Source organism: Chiloscyllium plagiosum, unplaced genomic scaffold, assembly GCF_037043375.1.
Source record: "Chiloscyllium plagiosum isolate Xiang-an unplaced genomic scaffold, Cpla_swu_hap1 HiC_scaffold_3, whole genome shotgun sequence".
In the NCBI taxonomy this organism is placed as follows: Eukaryota; Metazoa; Chordata; class Chondrichthyes; order Orectolobiformes; family Hemiscylliidae; genus Chiloscyllium; species Chiloscyllium plagiosum.
The window spans coordinates 86,703,090-86,729,249 of record NW_028270141.1 but is presented as its reverse complement, the minus strand read 5'-3'; the positions used below and the strand labels follow the sequence as shown (position 1 = coordinate 86,729,249).

At 63.0% G+C, this 26,160-nt stretch overlaps 1 protein-coding gene across 1 annotated transcript in view; it reads right to left on the bottom strand.

Moving 5' to 3' along the window:
• The window catches only part of pbk (PDZ binding kinase), a 55,974-nt gene extending 33,176 nt beyond the window's left edge, over positions 1 to 22,798 (bottom strand). The window contains exon 1 of the mRNA XM_087981388.1: positions 22,774 to 22,798. The gene's annotated coding sequence lies outside the window, so the exon portion shown is untranslated. The remainder of the gene's footprint in view (positions 1 to 22,773) is intronic.
• Positions 22,799 to 26,160: the final 3,362 nt, after the last annotated feature.

The following is a 26,160-nucleotide window of genomic DNA, read 5'->3' as shown; positions in this document are numbered from 1 at the left end:
GACACCCCTCCGGACACCCCTCCTGCCCCTCCGGACACCCCTCCTGCCCCTCCGGACACCCCTCCTGCCCCTCCGGACACATGCACACCCCGGACACACGCACACCCCTCCTGCCACTCCGGGGACACGCACACCCCTCCTGCCACTCCGGGGACACGCACACCCCTCCTGCCACTCCGGGGACACGCACACCCCTCCTGCCACTCCGGGGACACGCACACCCCTCCTGCCACTCCGACACAGGCCGACACACGCAGCCAGGCCACTCTGACACAGGCAGACACACACACACACCCCTCCTGCCACTCCGACACAAGCAGACACACACAGCCCCACAACTCAAACACCCCTACTGCCACTCCAACACAGGCACACCCCTCATGCCACTCCGACACAGGCGAGCACAGGCAAACACTGGCACACCCCTCATGCCACTCCGACACAGGCAGACACACACACCTCCGTCACAGGCAGGCAAATGCGCACCCCTCCTGCCACTCCGCCACAGGCAGACACAGCCCCGCCACTTCACCACAGGAAGGCACACGCACACGCCGCCCCGACACAGGCCGACACACGCCGCCCCGACACAGGCCGACACACGCCGCCCCGACACAGGCCGACACACGCCGCCCCGACACAGGCCGACACACGCAGCCCCGACACAGGCCGACACACGCAGCCCCGACACAGGCCGACACACGCAGCCCCGACACAGGCCGACACACGCAGCCCCGACACAGGCCGACACACGCAGCCCCGACACAGGCCGACACACGCAGCCCCGACACAGGCCGACACACGCAGCCCCGACACAGGCCGACACACGCAGCCCCGACACAGGCCGACACACGCAGCCCCGACACAGGCCGACACACGCAGCCCCGACACAGGCCGACACACGCAGCCCCGACACAGGCCGACACACGCAGCCCCGACACAGGCCGACACACGCAGCCCCGACACAGGCCGACACACGCAGCCCCGACACAGGCCGACACACGCAGCCCCGACACAGGCCGACACACGCAGCCCCGACACAGGCCGACACACGCAGCCCCGACACAGGCCGACACACGCAGCCCCGCCACTCCGACACACGCAGCCCCGCCACTCCGACACACGCAGCCAGGCCACTCCGACACAGAGACACACGCACACCCCTCCTGCCACTCCGACACAAACAGACATGCAAAACCCCGCCACAGGCAGACATGCACACCCCCTCCACTCCGACACAGGCAGGCGCACACACCTCCGCCACTCCGACACAGGCAGACGCACACACCTCCGCCACAGGCAGACGCACACACCTCCGCCACTCCGACACGGGCAGACGCACACACCTCCGCCACTCCGACACGGGCAGACGCACACCCCTCCCGCCACTCCGACACGGGCAGACGCACACCCCTCCCGCCACTCCGACACGGGCAGACGCACACCCCTCCCGCCACTCCGACACGGGCAGACACTCACAGCCCTGCCACTCCGACATGGGCAGACACACGCACACATCCCGCCACTCTGACACAGGCGCACACAGCCCCGCCATTCCGACACGGGCCGACACAGGCGCACACAGCCCCGCCATTCCGACACGGGCCGACACAGGCGCACACAGCCCCGCCACGCCGACACAGGCGCACACAGCCCCGACACAGGCGCACACAGCCCCGCCACAGGCGCACACAGCCCCGCCACAGGCACACACAGCCCCGCCACAGGCACACACAGCCCCGACACAGGCACACACAGCCCCGCCACAGGCACACACAGCCCCGACACAGGCACACACAGCCCCGACACAGGCACACACAGCCCCGACACAGGCACACACAGCCCCGCCACAGGCACACACAGCCCCGCCACAGGCACACACAGCCCCGCCACAGGCACACACAGCCCCGCCACAGGCACACACAGCCCCGCCACAGGCACACACAGCCCCGCCACAGGCACACACAGCCCCGCCACAGGCACACACAGCCCCGCCACAGGCACACACAGCCCCGACACAGGCACACACAGCCCCGACACAGGCACACACAGCCCCGACACAGGCACACACAGCCCCGACACAGGCACACACAGCCCCGACACAGGCACACACAGCCCCGACACAGGCACACACAGCCCCGACACAGGCACACACAGCCCCGACACAGGCACACACAGCCCCGACACAGGCACACACAGCCCCGACACAGGCACACACAGCCCCGACACAGGCACACACAGCCCCGACACAGGCACACACAGCCCCGACACAGGCACACACAGCCCCGACACAGGCACACACAGCCCCGACACAGGCACACACAGCCCCGACACAGGCACACACAGCTCCGACACAGGCACACACAGCTCCGACACAGGCACACACAGCCCCGCCACTCCGACACAGGCACACACAGCCCCGCCACTCCGACACAGGCACACACAGCCCCGCCACTCCGACACAGGCACACACAGCCCCGCCACTCCGACACAGGCACACACAGCCCCGCCACTCCGACACAGGCACACACAGCCCCGCCACTCCGACACAGGCACACACAGCCCCGCCACTCCGACACAGGCACACACAGCCCCGCCACTCCGACACAGGCACACACAGCCCCGCCACTCCGACACAGGCACACACAGCCCCGCCACTCCGACACAGGCACACACAGCCCCGCCACTCCGACACAGGCACACACAGCCCCGCCGCTCCGACACAGGCACACACCCCTCCGGCCGCTCCGACACAGGCACACCCCTCCGGCCGCTCCGACACAGGCACACCCCTCCGGCCGCTCCGACACAGGCACACCCCTCCGGCCGCTCCGACACAGGCACACCCCTCCGGCCGCTCCGACACAGGCACACCCCTCCGGCCGCTCCGACACAGGCACACCCCTCCGGCCGCTCCGACACAGGCACACCCCTCCGGCCGCTCCGACACAGGCACACCCCTCCTGCCGCTCCGACACAGGCGCACCCCTCCTGCCGCTCCGACACAGGCGCACCCCTCCTGCCGCTCCGACACAGGCGCACCCCTCCTGCCGCTCCGACACAGGCGCACCCCTCCGGCCGCTCCGACACAGGCGCACCCCTCCGGCCGCTCCGACACAGGCGCACCCCTCCGGCCGCTCCGACACAGGCGCACCCCTCCGGCCGCTCCGACACAGGCGCACCCCTCCGGCCGCTCCGACACAGGCGCACCCCTCCGGCCGCTCCGACACAGGCGCACCCCTCCGGCCGCTCCGACACAGGCGCACCCCTCCGGCCACTCAGACACAGGCGCACCCCTCCGGCCACTCAGACACAGGCGCACCCCTCCTGCCACTCCGACACAGGCGCACCCCTCCTGCCACTCCGACACAGGCACACCCCTCCTGCCACTCCGACACAGGCACACCCCTCCTGCCACTCCGACACAGGCACACCCCTCCTGCCACTCCGACACAGGCACACCCCTCCTGCCACTCCGACACAGGCACACCCCTCCTGCCACTCCGACACAGGCACACCCCTCCTGCCACTCCGACACAGGCACACCCCTCCTGCCACTCCGACACAGGCACACCCCTCCTGCCACTCCGACACAGGCACACCCCTCCTGCCACTCCGACACAGGCACACCCCTCCTGCCGCTCCGACACAGGCACACCCCTCCTGCCGCTCTGACACAGGCCGACACACGCAGCCCCGCCACTCCGACACACGCAGCCAGGCCACTCTGACACAGGCAGACACACACACACCCCTCCTGCCACTCCGACACAAGCAAACATGCACACCCCCGCCACTCCGACACAGGCAGGCACACACAGCCCCGCCACAGGCAGACACACACACCTCTGCCACTCTGACACAGGCAGACACAAAAGCACACCCCTCCTGCCATTCCGACACAGGCAGACACGCACAGCCCCGCCACTCCGACACAGGCAGACACGCACAGCCCCGCCACAGGCAGGCACATGCACACCCCTCCCGCCACAGGCGGACACAAGCGCACCCCTCCTGCCACTCCGCCACAGGCAGACACGCCCACCTCCGCCACGCCGACACAGGCAGACACACCCACCTCCGCCACGCCGACACAGGCAGAAACACCCACCTCCGCCACGCCGACACAGGTAGACACACACACCTCCGCCACAGGCCGACACATGCACACCCCTCCCGCCACTCCGACACAGGCAGACACTCACAGCCCTGCCACTCCGACATAGGCAGACACATGCACGCAGCCCTGCCACTCCGACACGGGCCAACGCACGCAGCCCCGCCACGGGCCAACACACCTCCGCCACATCGACACAGGTAGACACACACACACACACCTCCGCCACAGGTAGACACACACACCGCCGCCACAGGTAGACACACAGACCTCTGCCACAGGCCGATACATGCACACCCCTCCCGCCACTCCGACACAGGCAGACACTCACAGCCCTGCCACTCCGCCACACGCACACCCCTCCTGCCAATCCGACACAGGCAGACACAGGCACACCCCTCCTGCCACTCCGACACAGGCAGACACACGCACACCCCTCCTGCCACTCCGACACAGGCAGACCCGCCACTCTGACACAGGCCAACACACGCAGCCCCGCCACTCCGACACAGACAGGCACACATACGCTCCCGACCCCCCGACTCAGACAGACACACACGCCCCCACCCCCCCATGGACAGACAGACAGGCACACACACACACACACCCCTACCCCAACATGGACAGGCACACACACCCCTACCCCGACGCAGGCACACACGCACAGCCCTCCCGCCACTCCGACGCAGGCAGACACACACAGCCCCGCCGCAGGCAGGCACACACAGCCCCGCCGCAGGCAGGCACACACAGCCCCGCCGCAGGCAGGCACACACAGCCCCGCCAGCCACTCCGACACAGGCAGACCCGCCAGCCACTCCGACACAGGCAGACCCGCCACTCCGACACAGGCCAACACACGCAGCCCCGCCACTCCGACACAGACAGGCACACACACGCTCCCGCTCCCCCGACTCAGACAGACACACACGCCCCTACCCCCCCATGGACAGACAGACACATACACACAGGCAGGCACACACAGCGCCGCCACTCCGACGCAGGCAGACACACGCACACCCCTCCTGCCAGTCCGACGCAGGCAGGCACACACAGCCCCGCCACTCCGACGCAGGCAGACACACGCACACCCCTCCTGCCACTCCGACGCAGGCAGGCACACACAGCGCCGCCACTCCGACGCAGGCAGACACACGCACACACAGCGCCGCCACTCCGACGCAGGCAGACACACGCGTACAGCCCCGCCACTCCGACGCAGGCAGGCGCGCACAGCCCCGCCACTCCGACGCAGGCAGGCGCGCACAGCCCCGCCACTCCGACGCAGGCAGGCGCGCACAGCCCCGCCACTCCGACGCAGGCAGGCGCGCACAGCCCCGCCACTCCGACGCAGGCAGGCGCGCACAGCCCCGCCACTCCGACGCAGGCAGGCGCGCACAGCCCCGCCACTCCGACGCAGGCAGGCGCGCACAGCCCCGCCACTCCGACGCAGGCAGGCGCGCACAGCCCCGCCACTCCGACGCAGGCAGGCGCGCACAGCCCCGCCACTCCGACGCAGGCAGGCGCGCACAGCCCCGCCACTCCAACGCAGGCAGGCGCGCACAGCCCCGCCACTCCGACGCAGGCAGGCGCACACACGCGCCTTCCCCCGCCCCCTCCGACTCAGGCAGGCACACACGCCCCCATCCCCTCATGGACAGACGGACACACACACACACCACCACGACATGGACAGACACACACACACCCCTCCACTCCGACACAGGCAGACACACACAGCGCCGCCAATCCGACGCAGGCAGACACATGCACACCCGCCCTGCCACTCCGACGCAGGCAGGCACACACAGCCCCGCCACTCCGACACAGGCAGGCACACACAGCCCCGCCACTCCGACACAGGCAGGCACACACAGCCCCGCCACTCCGACACAGGCAGGCACACACAGCCCCGCCAATCCGACACAGGCAGACACATGCACACCCGCCCTGCCACTCCGACGCAGGCAGGCACACACAGCCCCGCCACTCCGACGCAGGCAGGCACACACAGCCCCGCCACTCCGACGCAGGCAGGCACACACAGCCCCGCCACTCCGACGCAGGCAGGCACACACAGCCCCGCCACTCCGACGCAGGCAGGCACACACAGCGCCGCCAATCCGACGCAGGCAGACACATGCACACCCGCCCTGCCACTCCGACGCAGGCAGGCACACACAGCCCCGCCACTCCGACGCAGGCAGACACATGCACACCCGCCCTGCCACTCCGACACAGGCAGGCACACACAGCCCCGCCACTCCGACACAGGCAGGCACACACAGCCCCGCCACTCCGACACAGGCAGGCACACACAGCCCCGCCACTCCGACACAGGCAGGCACACACAGCCCCGCCACTCCGACACAGGCAGGCACACACAGCCCCGCCACTCCGACACAGGCAGGCACACACAGCCCCGCCACTCCGACACAGGCAGGCACACACAGCCCCGCCACTCCGACACAGGCAGGCACACACAGCCCCGCCACTCCGACACAGGCAGGCACACACAGCCCCGCCACTCCGACACAGGCAGGCACACACAGCCCCGCCACTCCGACACAGGCAGGCACACACAGCCCCGCCACTCCGACACAGGCAGGCACACACAGCCCCGCCACTCCGACACAGGCAGGCACACACAGCCCCGCCACTCCGACACAGGCAGGCACACACAGCCCCGCCACTCCGACACAGGCAGGCACACACAGCCCCGCCACTCCGACACAGGCAGGCACACACAGCCCCGCCACTCCGACACAGGCAGGCACACACAGCCCCGCCACTCCGACACAGGCAGGCACACACAGCCCCGCCACTCCGACACAGGCAGGCACACACAGCCCCGCCACTCCGACACAGGCAGGCACACACAGCCCCGCCACTCCGACACAGGCAGGCACACACAGCCCCGCCACTCCGACACAGGCAGGCACACACAGCCCCGCCACTCCGACACAGGCAGGCACACACAGCCCCGCCACTCCGACACAGGCAGGCACACACAGCCCCGCCACTCCGACACAGGCAGGCACACACAGCCCCGCCACTCCGACACAGGCAGGCACACACAGCCCCGCCACTCCGACACAGGCAGGCACACACAGCCCCGCCACTCCGACACAGGCAGGCACACACAGCCCCGCCACTCCGACACAGGCAGGCACACACAGCCCCGCCACTCCGACACAGGCAGGCACACACAGCCCCGCCACTCCGACACAGGCAGGCACACACAGCCCCGCCACTCCGACACAGGCAGGCACACACAGCCCCGCCACTCCGACACAGGCAGGCACACACAGCCCCGCCACTCCGACACAGGCAGGCACACACAGCCCCGCCACTCCGACACAGGCAGGCACACACAGCCCTGCCACTCCGACACAGGCAGGCACACACAGCCCTGCCACTCCGACACAGGCAGGCACACACACGGGCCGCGCCCCTCCCCCGACTCAGACAGGCACACACGCCCCCATCCCCTCATGGACAGACAGATGGACACACACACACACACCACGACATGGACAGACACACACAACCCACGCCCCTACCCCGACACGGACAGACACACACACCCCTACCCCGACACGGACAGACACACACACCTCCCCACTCCGACACTGGCAGACACCCCATCCCCCCTCCTCCATGGTAAAGACATCCCCACTCCCCCTCCTCCATGAGAAAGACACCCCCACTCCCCCTCCTCCATGGGAAAGACACCCCCACTCCTTCTCCACTCCGACAGGCACATACACCTCATGCCCCCACCCCTCCACTCCGACAGGTGCAGACACCCCACCCCTCCCACCCCCACACGCAGGCTGACACACACCCTCACCCCCCCCCCAACACGCGCACACACACACACCCCCCACTCTGACACAGGCACTCATACAGACTACACCCCGCCCACTCTGATAGACTGACACACACAACCCCCCACAAACTGACACACACAACCCCCCAACTCCTACACAGACTGACACACACAGACACCCTGCTCCAACACAGACTGACACACACGCCCCCACTCCGACACAGGCACCCACACACAGACCCCCACCCCCACTACAACACAAGCACCCACACACAGATCCACCCCACTTCGATACAGACTGACACACACACACACCCTACTCTGACACAGGCAGCCACACACAGAACCCCCCCCCAACTATGACACAGGCACCCACACACAGATACTCCTCCACTCCGACACAGACACCCCGCCCCTACTCCAACACAGGCAGCCACACACAGACCAAACCCCCACTCCGACAGACACTCACATGCCCTCTACTCCAACACAGGCTGACACACACAGACACACCCGTACTCCGACACAGGCTGACACATACAGATCCCCCCACTCCGACGCAAGCTGACATACCCCCTACTCAAACATAGACACCCATACATAGAACCCCCCAACTCTGACACAGGCACCCACACCCAGACCCTCCCCACTCCAACACAGGCCCCCCCTAATCTGACACAGACTGACACACACACACGCGCAGATAAGCCCCCCCCCCCGACACACACACAAACCTCCATCTCCGTCACAGACTGACACACGCAAACGCCCCCCACTCCGACACAGGCACACACACACGCAGAGACACTCCTCCCACACGGACACAGGCACCCACGTACAGATACTAACCCCCATTCTGACACAGGCACGCATACACAGACCCCTCTCCCCCCACCAACTTCGACACAGGCACCCTCACACAGACACGACACCCTATCCCCCCCTCACTCAGACATGGGCACCTGCACAAATACCCCTACTCCAAACAGGCACCCACACACAGTCACCCCCCTACTTCGACACAGAAATCCACACACAGACTACACACCGCCCACTCTGACACAGACTGACATACACACACCCTACTCAGACATAGGCACCAACACACAGAAACCCCGTACTCTGACGCAGGCACCCACACACAGACCCCCCGCCCCAACTCTGACGCAGGCACCGACACACAGACCTCCCCTCAACACCGAGACAGACTTACACACACACACACACACACACACCCTCCACAGATACACAGGCACCCAAACACAGACTACTCACACCCCCACTCCGACACAGACTGACACACACTGACACACACATACCCTACTCAGACATAGGCACCCACACACAGAAACCCCGTACTCCAATGCAGGCACCCACACACAGACCTCCCCAACTCCGACACAGGCACCCACACACTGACCTCCACACACACCCCCCCCCAACTCAGACATAGGCACCCACACACAGACCCCCACACCACTGACACAGGCTGACACACACACACACAGACACCCCCCCCCCAACTCAGACATAGGCACCCACACACAGACCCCCACACCACTGACACAGGCTGACACACACACACAGACACCCCCCCCAACTCAGACATAGGCACCCACACACAGACCCCCACACCACTGACACAGGCTGACACACACACACACAGACACCCCCCCCCAACTCAGACATAGGCACCCACACACAGACCCCCACACCACTGACACAGGCTGACACACACACACACAGACACCCCCCACTTCGAAAATGGCAAAAACACACAGACCCCGCCCCTCATTCCGAAAGAGGCACCCACACACAGACCCCGCCCCTCATTCCGAAAGAGGCACCCACACACAGACCCCGCCCCTCATTCCGAAAGAGGCACCCACACACAGACCCCGCCCCTCATTCCGAAAGAGGCACCCACACACAGACCCCGCCCCTCATTCCGAAAGAGGCACCCACACACAGACCCCGCCCCTCATTCCGAAAGAGGCACCCACACACAGACCCCGCCCCTCATTCCGAAAGAGGCACCCACACACAGACCCCGCCCCTCATTCCGAAAGAGGCACCCACACACAGACTCCGCCCCTCATTCCGAAAGAGGCACCCACACACAGACCCCGCCCCTCATTCCGAAAGAGGCACCCACACACAGACCCCGCCCCTCATTCCGAAAGAGGCACCCACACACAGACCCCGCCCCTCATTCCGAAAGAGGCACCCACACACAGACCCCGCCCCTCATTCCGAAAGAGGCACCCACACACAGACCCCGCCCCTCATTCCGAAAGAGGCACCCACACACAGACCCCGCCCCTCATTCCGAAAGAGGCACCCACACACAGACCCCGCCCCTCATTCCGAAAGAGGCACCCACACACAGACCCCGCCCCTCATTCCGAAAGAGGCACCCACACACAGACCCCGCCCCTCATTCCGAAAGAGGCACCCACACACAGACCCCGCCCCTCATTCCGAAAGAGGCACCCACACACAGACCCCGCCCCTCATTCCGAAAGAGGCACCCACACACAGACCCCGCCCCTCATTCCGAAAGAGGCACCCACACACAGACCCCGCCCCTCATTCCAAAAGAGACACCCACACACAGACCCCGCCCCTCATTCCGAAAAAGGCACCCACACACAGACACCCACTTACTCCAACACAAACTGACACACACACCCTCACTCCGACACAGGCACCCACACATACCCCCACCCGCCAACTCCGACAGGCACCCACACACAAAACCCCGCCACCGCAACACAGACTGACACACACACACCCCTTCTACTCCGACATAGGCACCCACACACAGACATACCCCCACCCCAACTCTGACACAGGCACCCACACAGACCTCTCCCCACCAGCCCCAACTCCGACATAGGCACCCACACACAGACCTCCACACCACTCCGAAAAAGGCACCCACACACAGACACCCCCCCATTTTGAAAATGGCACCACAGACCCCGCACCCCACTCCAAAAAAGGCACCCACATAGATTCCGTCCCCCTACTCCAACACATGCTGACACACACACACACCTCCTCCCCAAGTCCGACACAGGCACCCACACACAGACCTCCCCCTCCGACACAGGTGCCCACACACAGACCTCCCCCTCCCACCCCGACACAGGTGCCCACACACAGACCCCCTGCCCCCCCACTCAGACAGAGGCAGCCACACACAGACCTCCCCCTCCCATCCCAAATCCAACACAAGCACCCACACACAGACCCCCACACCACTCCAAAAAAGGCACCCACACACAGACTCCGCCACCTACTCCGACCCAGGCACCCACATACAGACCTCGCCACCAACTCCGACCCAGGCACCCACACACAGACACCCCCCTACCCCAACAGGCACCCACAACTCCGAAAATGGAACCAACACAGACCCCGTCCCTTAATTCCAAAAAAAGGCACCCACACACAGACCCCGCCCCCTCCTCACTCCGACACAGGCACACACACACACAGACCCAGCCCACCCCACTCCGACACAGGCACACACACACACACAGACCCCGCCCACCCCACTCCGACACAGGCACACACACACACAGACCCTGCCCCTCCACTCCGACCCAGGCACCCACACACAGACCTCCTCCCCTACTCCGACCCAGGCGCCCACACACAGACCTCCTCCCCTACTCCGACCCAGGCGCCCATACACAGACCCCGCCCCCCCACTCAGACACAGGCGCCCACACACAGACCCCGCCCCCCCACTCCGACACAGGCGCCCACACACAGACCCCGCCCCCCCACTCCGACACAGGCCCCCCCACTCCGACACAGGCGCCCACACACAGACCCCGCCCCCCCACTCCGACACAGGCGCCCACACACAGACCCCGCCCCCCCACTCAGACCCCACACCCCCACTCCGACACAGGCGCCCACACACAGACCCCGCCCCCCCACTCCGACACAGGCGCCCACACACAGACCCCGCCCCCCCCCCCACTCCGACCCAGGCACCCACACACAGACCTCCTCCCCTACTCAGACCCAGGCGCCCACACACAGACCCCGCCCCCCCACTGCGACCCAGGTGCCCACACACAGACCCCGGCCCCCCCACTCCGACACAGGCACCCACACACAGACTCCTCCCCCCCACTCCGACACAGGCACCCACACACAGACCCCGCCCCCCCACTCCGACACAGGCACCCACACACAGACCCCGCCCACCCACTCCAACACGGCACCCACACACAGACCCCGCTCCCCCCCACTCCGACACTGGCAACCACACACAGACCTCCTCCCCTACTCCAACACAGACACCGATACACAGACACCCCCTTGCTTCAACACAGACACCCACAAACCGACCCGCCCTCAACTCCGACGCCGGCACCCAAACACACACCCACACCACTCCGACACAGGCTGACACACACAGACACCTTCCCCCACTCCGAACATGGCACCAACACAGACCCCGGCCCTCCAGTCCAAAAAAGGCACAGACTGACACACACAGACAGCCCGCTACTCTGACACAGGCTGACACACACAGACTCCCCCCCGACTCCGACGCAGGCTGACACACACATACACCCCCCCGACTCCGACGCAGGCTGACACACAGACACCCCCCCGACTCCGACGCAGGCTGACACACACAGACACCCCCCCGACTCCGATGCAGGCTGACACACACAGACACCCCCCCGACTCCGACGCAGGCTGACACACACAGACACCCCCCCGACTCCGACGCAGGCTGACACACACAGACACCCCCCCGACTCCGACGCAGGCTGACACACACAGACACCCCCCCCGACTCCGACGCAGGCTGACACACACAGACACCCCCCCGACTCCGACGCAGGCTGACACACACAGACACCCCCCCGACTCCGACGCAGGCTGACACACACAGACACCCCCCCTGCTCCGACGCAGGCTGACACACACAGACACCCCCCCTGCTCCGACGCAGGCTGACACACACAGACACCCCCCTGCTCCGACGCAGGCTGACACACACAGACACCCCCCCTGCTCCGACGCAGGCTGACACACACAGACACCCCCCTGCTCCGACGCAGGCTGACACACACAGACACCCCCCTGCTCCGACGCAGGCTGACACACACAGACACCCCCCTGCTCCGACGCAGGCTGACACACACAGACACCCCCCTGCTCCGACGCAGGCTGACACACACAGACACCCCCCTGCTCCGACGCAGGCTGACACACACAGACACCCCCCTGCTCCGACGCAGGCTGACACACACAGACCCCCAAGTACGACAAAGACTGACACACACAGACAGCCCTTAATACGACACAGGCACCCCCACACAGATACCCTGCTTTGCCGACACAGGCACCCACACACAGACATCCCCCCCCACGCCAACATAGACACCCTTCTACTCCGACACAGACTAACACATACAAACCACCAACTCCATCACAGGCTGACACACACAGACGCGTCCCCTACTCCGACACAGGCTGACACACACAGACAGCCCGCTAGTCCGACACAGGGTGACAACCACAGACCCCGCCCCCTTACTCCGACACAGGCTGACACACACAGACCTCCTCCCCACCTCCGACACAGGCACCCACACACAGACACCCGCACCCCCTACTCCGACACAGACACTCAGACACAGACCCCCACACCACTCCAACACAGGCTGGTGGCACCAACACAGACCCCACCCCTCCACTCCGAAAAAGGCACAGGCCTGCAACACAGACCCCGCCACTCCACTCCGAAAAAGGCACAGGCCTGCAACACAGACCCCGCCCCTCCACTCCGAAAAAGTCACAGGCCTGCAACATAGACCCCGCCCCTCCACTCCAAAAAAGACTCAGGCTGGCACCAACACAGACCCCGCCGCTCCACTCCAAAAAAGACACAGGCTGTCACCAACAGACCCCGCCCCTGCACTCCGAAAAAGACAGGCTGGAACCACAGACCGGCCCCTCCAAAAAAGACACAGGCTGGCACCAACACAGACCCCGTCACTCCATTCCAAAAAATACACAGGCTGGCACCAACAGACCCTGCCCCTCCACTCCAAAAAAAACACAGGCTGACACCACAGAATCCCACCCCTCCACTCCAAAAAAGACACAGGCTGGCACCAACACAGACAACCCCCTATTCCGACACAGGCTGATGCACACAGACACCCCCCCTACTCCGACACAGGCTGACGCACACAGACACCCCGCTACTCTGACACACACAGACCTCCCCCTCCAACTTCAACACAGACACCCGCACACAGATCACCCCCTCCAACTCCAACACAGACACCCCCTTACTCCGACGCAGGCACCCACACATATAACACCCCCTCTCCAAGTCCGGCACAGGCATCCATACACAGAACACCCCAACTCAGGCATAGGCACCCACACACAGACCTCCTCCCCACCACCGACACAGGCACCCACACACAGACACACCCCCCGACACACAGCCCTCCCCCCACCCACCCTAACTCCGACTCAGACTGACAAACACACACACCTTCTATTCCGACACAGGATGACACACACAGACACCTCCCCCCACTCCAAACATGGCACCAAAACAGACCCCGGCCCTCCAGTGCAAAAAAAGGCACAGACTGACACATAGACACCCCGCTACTCCGACACAGGCTGACACACACAGACACCCCCCTACTCCGACACAGGCTGACACACACGGACACCCCCCCTACTCCGACACAGGCTGACACACACAGACACCCCCCCTACTCCGACACAGGCTGACAGACACAGACACCCCCCCTACTCCGACACAAGTGACAGACACAGACACAGACACCCCCCCTACTCCGACACACGCTGACAGACACCCCCCCTACTCCGACACAGGCTGACATACACAGACACCCCCCCCTACTCCGACACAAGTGACAGACACAGACACAGACACCCGCCCTACTCCGACACAGGCTGACAGACACAGACACCCCCCTACTCCGACACAAGTGACAGACACAGACACCCCCCCTACTCCGACACACGCTGACAGACACCCCCCCTACTCCGACACAGGCTGACACACACAGACACAGACACCCCCCCTACTCCGACACAGGCTGACACACACAGACACCCCCCCTACTCCGGCACAAGTGACAGACACAGGCACAGACACCCGCCCTACTCCGACACAGGTGACAGACACAGACACCCCCCCTACTCCGACACAAGTGACAGACACAGACACCCCCCCTACTCCGACACACGCTGACAGACACCCCCCCTACTCCGACACAGGCTGACACACACAGACACAGACACCCCCCCTACTCCGACACAGGCTGACACACACAGACACCCCCCCTACTCCGGCACAAGTGACAGACACAGGCACAGACACCCCCCCTACTCCGACACAGGTGACAGACACAGACACCCCCCCTACTCCGACACAGGCTGACACACACAGACACCCTCCCTACTCCGACACAGGCTGACACACACAGACACCCCCCCTACTCCGACACAGGCTGACACACACAGACACCCCCCCACTCCGACTCAGGCTGACACACACAGACACCCCCCCCTACTCCGACACAGGCTGACACACACAGACACCCCCCTACTCCGACACAGGCTGACACACAGGCACCCCCCCTACTCCGACACAGGCTGACACACACAGACACCCCCCCTACTCCGACACAGGCTGACACACACAGACCCACAAGTACAACAACGACTGACACACACAGACAGCCCTTACTACGACACAGGCTGACACACACAGATACCCTGCTTTGCCGACACAGGCACCCACACACAGATACCCCCCCCCCACGTCAACATAGACACCCTTCTACTCCGACACAGACTAACACATACAAACCACCAACTCCGTCACAGGCTGACGCACACAGACCTCCTCCCCACCTCCGACACAGGCACCCACACACAGACTCCTCCCCACCTCCGACACAGGCACCCACACACAGACCTCCTCCCCACCTCCGACACAGGCACCCACACACAGACCTCCTCCCCACCTCCGACACAGGCACCCACACACAGACCTCCTCCCCACCACCGACACAGGCACCCACACACAGACACACCCCCCTACACACAGCCCTCCCCCCACACACCCTAACTCCGACTCAGACTGACAAACACACACCCCTTCTATTCCGACACAGGATGACACACACAGACACCTCCCCCCACTCCAAACATGGCACCAACACAGACCCCGGCCCTCCAGTCCAAAAAAAGGCACAGACTGACACATAGACACCCCGCTACTCCGACACAGGCTGACACACACAGACACGCCCCTACTCCGACACAGGCTGACACACACAGACACCCCCCCTGCTCCGACACAGGCTGACACACACAGGCACCCCCCCTACTCCGACACAGGCTGACACACACAGACACCCCCCCTACTCCGACACAGGCTGACACACACAGACACCCCCCCTACTCCGACACAGGCTGACACACACAGACACCCCCCCTACTCCGACACAGGCTGACACACACAGACACCCCCCCTACTCCGACACAGGCTGACACACACAGACACCCCCCCTACTCCGACACAGGCTGACACACACAGACACCCCCCCCTACTCCGACACAGGCTGACACACACAGACACCCCCCCTACTCCGACACAGGCTGACACACACAGACACCCCCCCTACTCCGACACAGGCTGACACACACAGACACCCCCCCTACTCCGACACAGGCTGACACACACAGACACCCCCCCTACTCCGACACAGGCTGACACACACAGACACCCCCCCTACTCCGACACAGGCTGACAGACACAGACACCCCCCCTACTCCGACACAGGCTGACACACACAGACCCACAAGTACAACAACGACTGACACACACAGACAGCCCTTAATACGACACAGGCACCCCCACACAGATACCCTGCTTTGCCGACACAGGCACCCACACACAGATACCCCCCCCCCACGTCAACATAGACACCCTTCTACTCCGACACAGACTAACACATACAAACCACCAACTCCGTCACAGGCTGACGCACACAGACCTCCTCCCCACCTCCGACACAGGCACCCACACACAGACCTCCTCCCCACCTCCGACTCAGGCACCCACACACAGACCTCCTCCCCACCTCCGACACAGGCACCCATACACAGACACACCCCCCTACACACAGCCCTCCCCCCACCCACCCTAACTCCGACTCAGACTGACAAACACACACCCCTTCTATTCCGACACAGGCTGACACACACAGACACCCCCCCTACTCCGACACAGGCTGACACACACAGACACCCCCCCTACTCCGACACAGGCTGACACACACAGACACCCCCCCTACTCCGACACAGGCTGACACACACAGACACCCCCCCTACTCCGACACAGGCTGACACACACAGACACCCCCCCTACTCCGACACAGGCTGACACACACAGACACCCCCCCTACTCCGACACAGGCTGACACACACAGACACCCCCCCTACTCCGACACAGGCTGACAGACACAGACACCCCCCCTACTCCGACACAGGCTGACACACACAGACACCCCCCCTACTCCGACACAGGCTGACACACACAGACACCCCCCCTACTCCGACACAGGCTGACACACACAGACACCCCCCCTACTCCGACACAGGCTGACACACACAGACACCCCCCCTACTCCGACACAGGCTGACACACACAGACACCCCCCCTACTCCGACACAGGCTGACACACACAGACCCACAAGTACAACAACGACTGACACACACAGACAGCCCTTAATACGACACAGGCACCCCCACACAGATACCCTGCTTTGCCGACACAGGCACCCACACACAGATACCCCCCCCCCCACGTCAACATAGACACCCTTCTACTCCGACACAGACTAACACATACAAACCACCAACTCCGTCACAGGCTGACACACACAGACCTCCTCCCCACCTCCGACACAGGCATCCACACACAGACCTCCTCCCCACCTCCGACACAGGCACCCACATACAGACCTCCTCCCCACCTCCGACACGGGCACCCACACACAGACCTCCTCCCCACCTCCGACACAGGCACCCACACACAGACCTCCTCCCCACCTCCGACACAGGCACCCACACACAGACCTCCTCCCCACCTCCGACACAGGCTGACGCACACAGACCTCCTCCCCACCTCCGACACAGGCAGACGCACACAGACCTCCTCCCCACCTCCGACACAGGCACCCACACACAGACACCCCCCCCCCACGTCAACATAGACACCCTTCTACTCCGACACAGACCAACACATACAAACCACCAACTCCGTCACAGGCTGACGCACACAGACCTCCTCCCCACCTCCGTCACAGGCTGACGCACACAGACCTCCTCCCCACCTCCGACACAGGCTGACGCACACAGACCTCCTCCCCACCTCCGACACAGGCACCCACACACAGACCTCCTCCCCACCTCCGACACAGGCACCCACACACAGACCTCCTCCCCACCTCCGACACAGGCACCCACACACAGACCTCCTCCCCACCTCCGACACAGGCACCCACACACAGACCTCCTCCCCACCTCCGACACAGGCACCCACACACAGACCTCCTCCCCACCTCCGACACAGGCACCCACACACAGACCTCGTCCCCACCTCCGACACAGGCACCCACACACAGACCTCGTCCCCACCTCCGACACAGGCACCCACACACAGACCTCGTCCCCACCTCCGACACAGGCACCCACACACAGACCTCGTCCCCACCTCCGACACAGGCACCCACACACAGACCTCGTCCCCACCTCCGACACAGGCACCCACACACAGACCTCGTCCCCACCTCCGACACAGGCACCCACACACAGACCTCCTCCCCACCTCCGACACAGGCACCCACACACAGACCTCCTCCCCACCTCCGACACAGGCACCCACACACAGACACCACCCCCCTCCCCCACAGGCACCCACACACAGACACCACCCCCCTCCCCCACAGGCACCTACACACAGACACCACCCCCCCCCACTCCGACACAGGCACCCACACACAGACACCACCCCGCCCCCACTCCGACACAGGCACCCACACACAGACACCACCCCCCCCCCTTCTCCGACACAGGCACCCACACACAGACACCACCCCCCCCCACACTCCGACACAGGCACCCACACACAGACACCACCCCCCCCCCCACTCCGACACAGGCACCCACACACAGACACCACCCCCCCCCCCACTCCGACACAGGCACCCACACACAGACACCACCGCCCCCCCCCAACTCCGACACAGGCACCCACACACAGACACCACAGCCCCCCCACTCCGACACCGGCACGCCCCCACTCCGACACCACAGCCCCCCCACTCCGACACAGGCACCCACACACAGACACCACTCCCCCCCCACTCCGACACAGGCACCCACACACAGACCCCCTCCCCCCACTCCGACACAGGTACCCACACAGAGACACCACCCCCCACTCCGACACAGACACCGATATACAGACACCCACTACTCCGACACAGACACAGACCCCCACACCACTCCGACACAGGGTGGTGGCACCAACACAGACCCCGCCCCTCCACTCCGGAAAAGACACAGGCTGGTGGCACCAACACAGATCCCGCCCCTCCACTCCGAAAAAGACACAGGCTGGCACCAACACAGACCCTGTCCCTCCACTCCGAAAAACACAGAGGCTGGCACCAACATAGACCCCGCCCCTCCACACCGAAAAAGACACAGGCTGGCACCAGAGACCCTCGCCCCTCCACTCCAAAAAAGACACAGGCTGGCACCCCAGAATCCTGCCCCTCCACTTCAAAACATACACAGGCTGGCACCACAGAATCCCACCCCTCCACTCCAAAAAAGATACAGGCTGTCACCACAGAATCCCACCCCTCCACTCCAAAAAAGACACAGGCTGGCACCAACACAGACACCCCCCTCCACTCCGACACAGGCTGACACACACAGACCTCCCCCTCCAACTCCAACACAGACACCCGCACACAGATCACCCCCTCCAACTCCAACACAGACACCCACACACAGACACCCCCTTACTCCGACACAGGCACCCACACATAGACCACCCCCTCTCCAAGTCCGGCACAGACATCCATACACAGAACACCCCAACTCAGGCATAGGCACCCACACACAGAACCGCCCTACTCCAACACAGGCACCCACAGCCAGACTCCCCCAAATCCGACACAGACTAACACACACATCCCTTCTACTACTATACAGGCACCCACATCACTCCGACACAGACTGACACACATAGATACCCCCTCCTCCGACACAGACACCCATTTACAGACAACCCCCACACAGATAGACAACCCCCCCCCACACACTCCCCCTACTCTGACACAGGCACCCACACACAGACCCCCCCACCCACTCAGATATAGGCACCCAAACACAAAACCCCCCTACTCCGACACAGACACCCCTTCTACTCCGACGTTGACTGACACACATAGACATCCCCCCACTTCGACACAGGCTGACACACATACCCCCACTCCGACACAGGCACCCACACACAGACAACACCCCAGCTCCGAGACAGGCACCCCCCCAACTCCGACACAGGCACCACCCCCTCAACTCCGACACAGGCACCACCCCCTCAACTCCGACACAGGCACCCACACACACACCCCAACTCCGACACAAGCACCCACACGCAGGCACACCGCCCAACTCCGACACAAGCACCCACACGCAGGCACACCGCCCAACTCCGACACAAGCACCCACACGCAGGCACACCGCCCAACTCCGACACAAGCACCCACACGCAGGCACACCGCCCAACTCCGACACAAGCACCCATACGCAGGCACACCGCCCAACTCCGACACAAGCACCCACACGCAGGCACACCGCCCAACTCCGACACAAGCACCCACACGCAGGCACACCCCCCAACTCCGACACAAGCACCCACACGCAGGCACACCCCCCAACTCCGACACAAGCACCCACACGCAGGCACACCGCCCAACTCCGACACAAGCACCCACACACAGGCACAGCCCCCAAATCCAACACAGGCACCCACACACAGGCAACTTCCCCCGCCCTCCCAACTCCGACACAGGCACCGACCCACTCCGACGCAGACAGACACACAGACGAAGACCCACTCCAACAGACTGACATGTACACACAGGCACTGACACGCACACAGGCACCGACCCACTCCGACACAAACTGACATGCACACACAGGCGCCGACCCACTCTGACACTGACTGACACGCACACAGGCGCCAACCCACTCTGACACAGACTGACACGCACACACAGGCGCCAACCCAATCTGACACAGACTGACTCACGCACACACAGGCACCGACCCACTCTGACACAGACTGACTCACGCACACACAGGCACCCCCCCCCACCCCAACGCAGACAGACACACGCACACACAGACACCCCCCCTACCCCGACGCAGACAGACACACGCACACACAGACACCCCCCCTACCCCGACGCAGACAGACACACGCACACACAGACACCCCCCCTACCCCGACGCAGACAGACACACGCACACACAGACACCCCCCCTACCCCGACGCAGACAGACACACGCACACACAGACACCCCCCCTACCCCGACGCAGACAGACACACGCACACACAGACACCCCCCCTACCCCGACGCAGACAGACACACGCACACACAGGCACCCCCCCTACCCCGACAGACAGACACACACAGGCAACCCCCCTACCCCGACGCAGACAGACACACGCACACACAGGCACCCCCCTACCCCGACGCACGCACACACAGGCAACCCCCCTACCCCGACACAGACAGACACACGCACACACAGGCACCCCCATACCCGACGCACGCACACACAGGCACTTCCCCCACCCCGACGCAGACAGACACACAGGCGCCGACCCACTCCGACACACACATAGACACCAACCCACTCCAATAGAGTGAAACACACAGAACCCCCCCTTCTCCAACACTGACACCCAAACACATACCCCCCCCGGGCAGTTGGAGATTGGGCCGTTACCCCCCGCCCCCCGGGCAGTTGGAGATTGGGCCGTTACCCCCCGCCCCCCTGGCATTTGGACATTGGGCCGTTACCCCCGTTCCCCCGGGCATTTGGACATTGGGCCGTTACCCCCGTTCCCCCCCTCCCCCCGGGCATTTGGACATTGGGCCGTTACCCCCGTTCCCCCCCTCCCCCCGGGCATTTGGACATTGGGCCGTTACCCCCCGCCCCCCGGGCTTTTGGACATTGGGCCGTTACCCCCCGCCCCCCGGGCAGTTGGACATTGGACCGTTACCCCTGTTCCCCCCCTCCCCACGGGCATTTGGACATTGGGCCGTTACCCCCGTTCCCCCCCCTCCCCCCGGGCAGTTGGACATTGGACCGTTACCCCCCCCCCCCCCCCGGGCAGTTGGACATTGGACCGTTACCCCCCTCCCCCCGGGCATTTGGACATTGGACCATTACGCCCCGCCCCCGGACATTTGGACATTGGGCCGTTACCCCCCGGGCAAGTGGACATTGGGCCGTTACCCCCTGCACCCCCCCCCCCGGGCTTTTGGACATTTGGCCCTTACCCCCCGCCCCCCGGGCATTTGGACATTGGGCCGTTACCCCCCCGGGCAGTTGGACATTGGGCCGTTACCCCCCCGGGCAGTTGGACATTGGGCCGTTACCCCCCCGGCCCCGCGTGCACAGCCGCCCATCACCTATTCACCGGGTTCTGGCTCTCGCGCTCACTCAGTTTGAAATGCCCCGGTGCACCGCGGGAACTGAGTTCACGGTTTGAGCTAGACGGCACCGCGCATGCGTACTTTTGTAAGCCTCGCGAACAACTGCCTTTTCTTCTCGGTCTGTTGTCAAGTTAAAAATCACACAACACCAGGCTATAGTCCAACAGGTTTAATTGGAAGCACATTAGCTTTCGGAGCGACGCTCCTTCATCAGGTGATAGTGGAGGGCTCAATCCTAACACAGAATTTATAACAAAAATTTACAGTGTGATGTAACTGAAATTATACATTGAAAAATTGATTGTCTGTTAAGCCTTTCATCTGTTAGAATACAGAGTTAGTTTCACTTCTTTCATGTGTAAATCATAAAACCCTTTTTTTTAAGTTGTATTCTTAGCTGTTAACAATGGTGATGGCTCGACAATATGTTGAAAGTGTTAGCCCCCTGTGTTCTCTGTCTATGACCTGATGTTTAGATTGATTCTAATCTAAAATGTTAGATAATGGAGTTTTACATAAATTCATGCAGTTTTTGAGCAAAATACAATGTAACCCTGCAAGTACAAATTCACCCCACAAAATATATGTGTGCATGTGGGTCTTTGTCTGTGTGTGTTTGTCTGGCTTGGAGGTTGTGAGTGTGAGAAAGTCTATGTGTGTGTGTAGTGAGTGCAGAGTGTCTTAAGTCTATGAGGGGATACACGTGTGAGTGTGGGTATCTGTGTGTATAGGAGTGCCTGTGCTGGAGAGCTGCGGGTTCGAAGCAGCGGACGTCGGCTTTTTGGCTCGGATATGTGTAGTTCCTGAGGACCAGAGGAAGAGATTCTGCTCGAGTGCTGTCGGTTCGACGCAGCGGACGTGTGCTGGCGGGGGAAAAACCACGGGGATCGTGTTGCGAGTCGTTGGAGCTGCTGGAGACCATCGCTGGATCGTGATTGGATGTTGGAGGATCGTTTGGTTGTGCTGACCTGCTCTTGGTGAATCTTTATGCTGGCTTCGGCCTAACGCCAATTCAGGTACCAGCCAACCTCAGAGCTATGGCCTCAGCAGCCGCTCGCAGCCCTGGCCAGGGCATTCGCAACACAGTCAGGGTGACTGTGAAGAAGGTGGAGGAGCACACACTGGTCGATCAGACGGTGTTTGTGAAGAAGATTTTGCTGGAGTGCTGTGGGTTTGAAGCAGTGGACTGCCTGCAGCCCTGATGGACATGGTAAAAGATGCCAAGCTGCACGACGTCTTCAGTACCCCTGCAGACGGAGCGCAGCATAGATACACCTAGTCACGGGCAGAAGGGTCTATCCGCTCAAGGATAGATTACCTGTTTGTGTCCCGAAGGCTCTCGGTCAGATCCACCGACGTCAAGCCGGTGTTCTTCTCTGACCACTGCCTCCTGCTGGCTGACTGTCACCTACAGGACGAGCAGTGGGCTGGTAAGGGAACGTGGAAGCTGAACACCAATCTGTTGACCCCGGGAAACATTGAGGAGCTCAAGAGGGACTACGCAGGTTGGAGAACCGTGAAGCCCCTCTTTGAGTCCCCAGCGGACTGGAGGGAAACAGTAAAAGGGAACATCAAGAGGCTCTTCATCCTCAAAGGTGTTCAGGAGGCGAGAGAGAGGCGGGGAAAACTGTCCCAGCTCCAGGAAAGTATGCAGAACCTGCTCCTGCTGCAGACGATGGGGGTGGATATCACGGAGGACCTCAAGGAGGTGAAGGGCCAGCAAGCCTCGCTCTTTGCTTCGGAGGCCTCCAAGATAATCTTCCGGTCCAGGGTCCGCTCGGTGGAGCAGGACGAGACGTGCTCACGTTTCTTCTTCCAGAAGGTACACAAAGAGAGCTCTGTGCTCAGCAGCCTGAAGGAAGAAGATGGCTCGCTAACGTCATCTCAGGCTGACGTCATGAGGATCAGTAAATCCTTCTACGCCAGTCTGTATGACGCGAAGCCGACTGACAGCACGGCCTCCCAGTCGTTCCTGTCCTCTATCACGGAGGTCTTAGGCGACAGAACACGGGAGAGGCTGGACCAGCCGCTATCTCTGGACGAGCTGACCAAGGCCCTCGAGTCCTTCGAAAAAAATAAAACTCCCGGAAGCGACGGCTTACCGGTTGAGCTCTATTCCGCTCTGTGGGACTTGATTGGCCAGGACTTGCTGGAGGTGTATGTCAGTATGTTTCGGGCAGGTACCATGAGTGAATCCATGAGGAAAGACATCATCACCCTCGTCTACAAGCGGAAGGGGGAGAGGGAGGAACTCAAAAATTGGAGACCAATCTCACTATTGAATGCGGATTACAAAATTCTGTCAAAGGTAATCGCCAACCGGGTCAGGTCTGCTCTACGGTCGGTGATTCACCCTGACCAAACCTGTGCTGTGCCGGGCAGGAGGATCGCTGAGAGTCTCGCACTCCTCAGGGATACGATCACCTACGTGCAGGACAGAGGGTTGGACACCTGCCTGATCAGCCTGGACCAGGAGAAAGCCTTTGACAGGATGTCACACAGGTACATGAGAGATGTGCTCTCCAAAATGGGCTTTGGGGAGGGAGTCTGCAATTGGATCAGACTGCTCTACACCAACATTGTCAGTGCAATGGGTGGGAATCAGATAGCTTCCCAGTCAGATCTGGAGTCAGGCAGGGTTGCCCCTCTCTCCTGCCTTGTTTGTGTGCTGCATAGAGCCATTTGCCGAGTCCATCAGGAAGGATGCGAGCCTGAGAGGGGTGACTATTCCTGGCAGCGGGGGCCTGCAGGTTAAGGCCTCCCTGTACATGGATGACGTCGCCGTTTTCTGCTCGGATCCGCTGTCCGTGCGCAGACTCATGTGCATTTGTGACCAGTTCGAACGGGCCTCGGGGGCCAAGGTAAACCGAGGCAAGAGCGAGGCCATGCTCTTCGGGAACTGGGCCGACCAATCCTCGATCCCCTTCACCGTCAGGACCGACCACCTGAAGGTGCTGGGTATTTGGTTCAGAGGGGCTGGGGCGTGCGCCAAGTCTTGGGAGGAGCGTACCAGCAAAGTGAGGCAGATACTGGGCAGATGGAAGCTACGGTCGCTCTCCATCGCGAGAAAAAACCTGGTCATCAGGTGTGAGGCACTGTCATTGCTATTATACGTGGCACAGGTCTGGCCTATTCCCAGAACCTGTGCCGCTGCAGTCACCCGGGCCATCTTCCAGTTTATATGGAGATCAAAGATGGACCGGGTCCGAAGGGACTCACTGTATAAAGATCTGGGCAACGGAGGAAAAAATACACCCAATGCCACCCTCACCCTGATGGCCACCTTTGTGTGTGGCTGCATCAAGCTGTGCGTGGATCCCCGGTGCGCAAACACCAAGTGTCACTACGTACTGAGGTTCTACC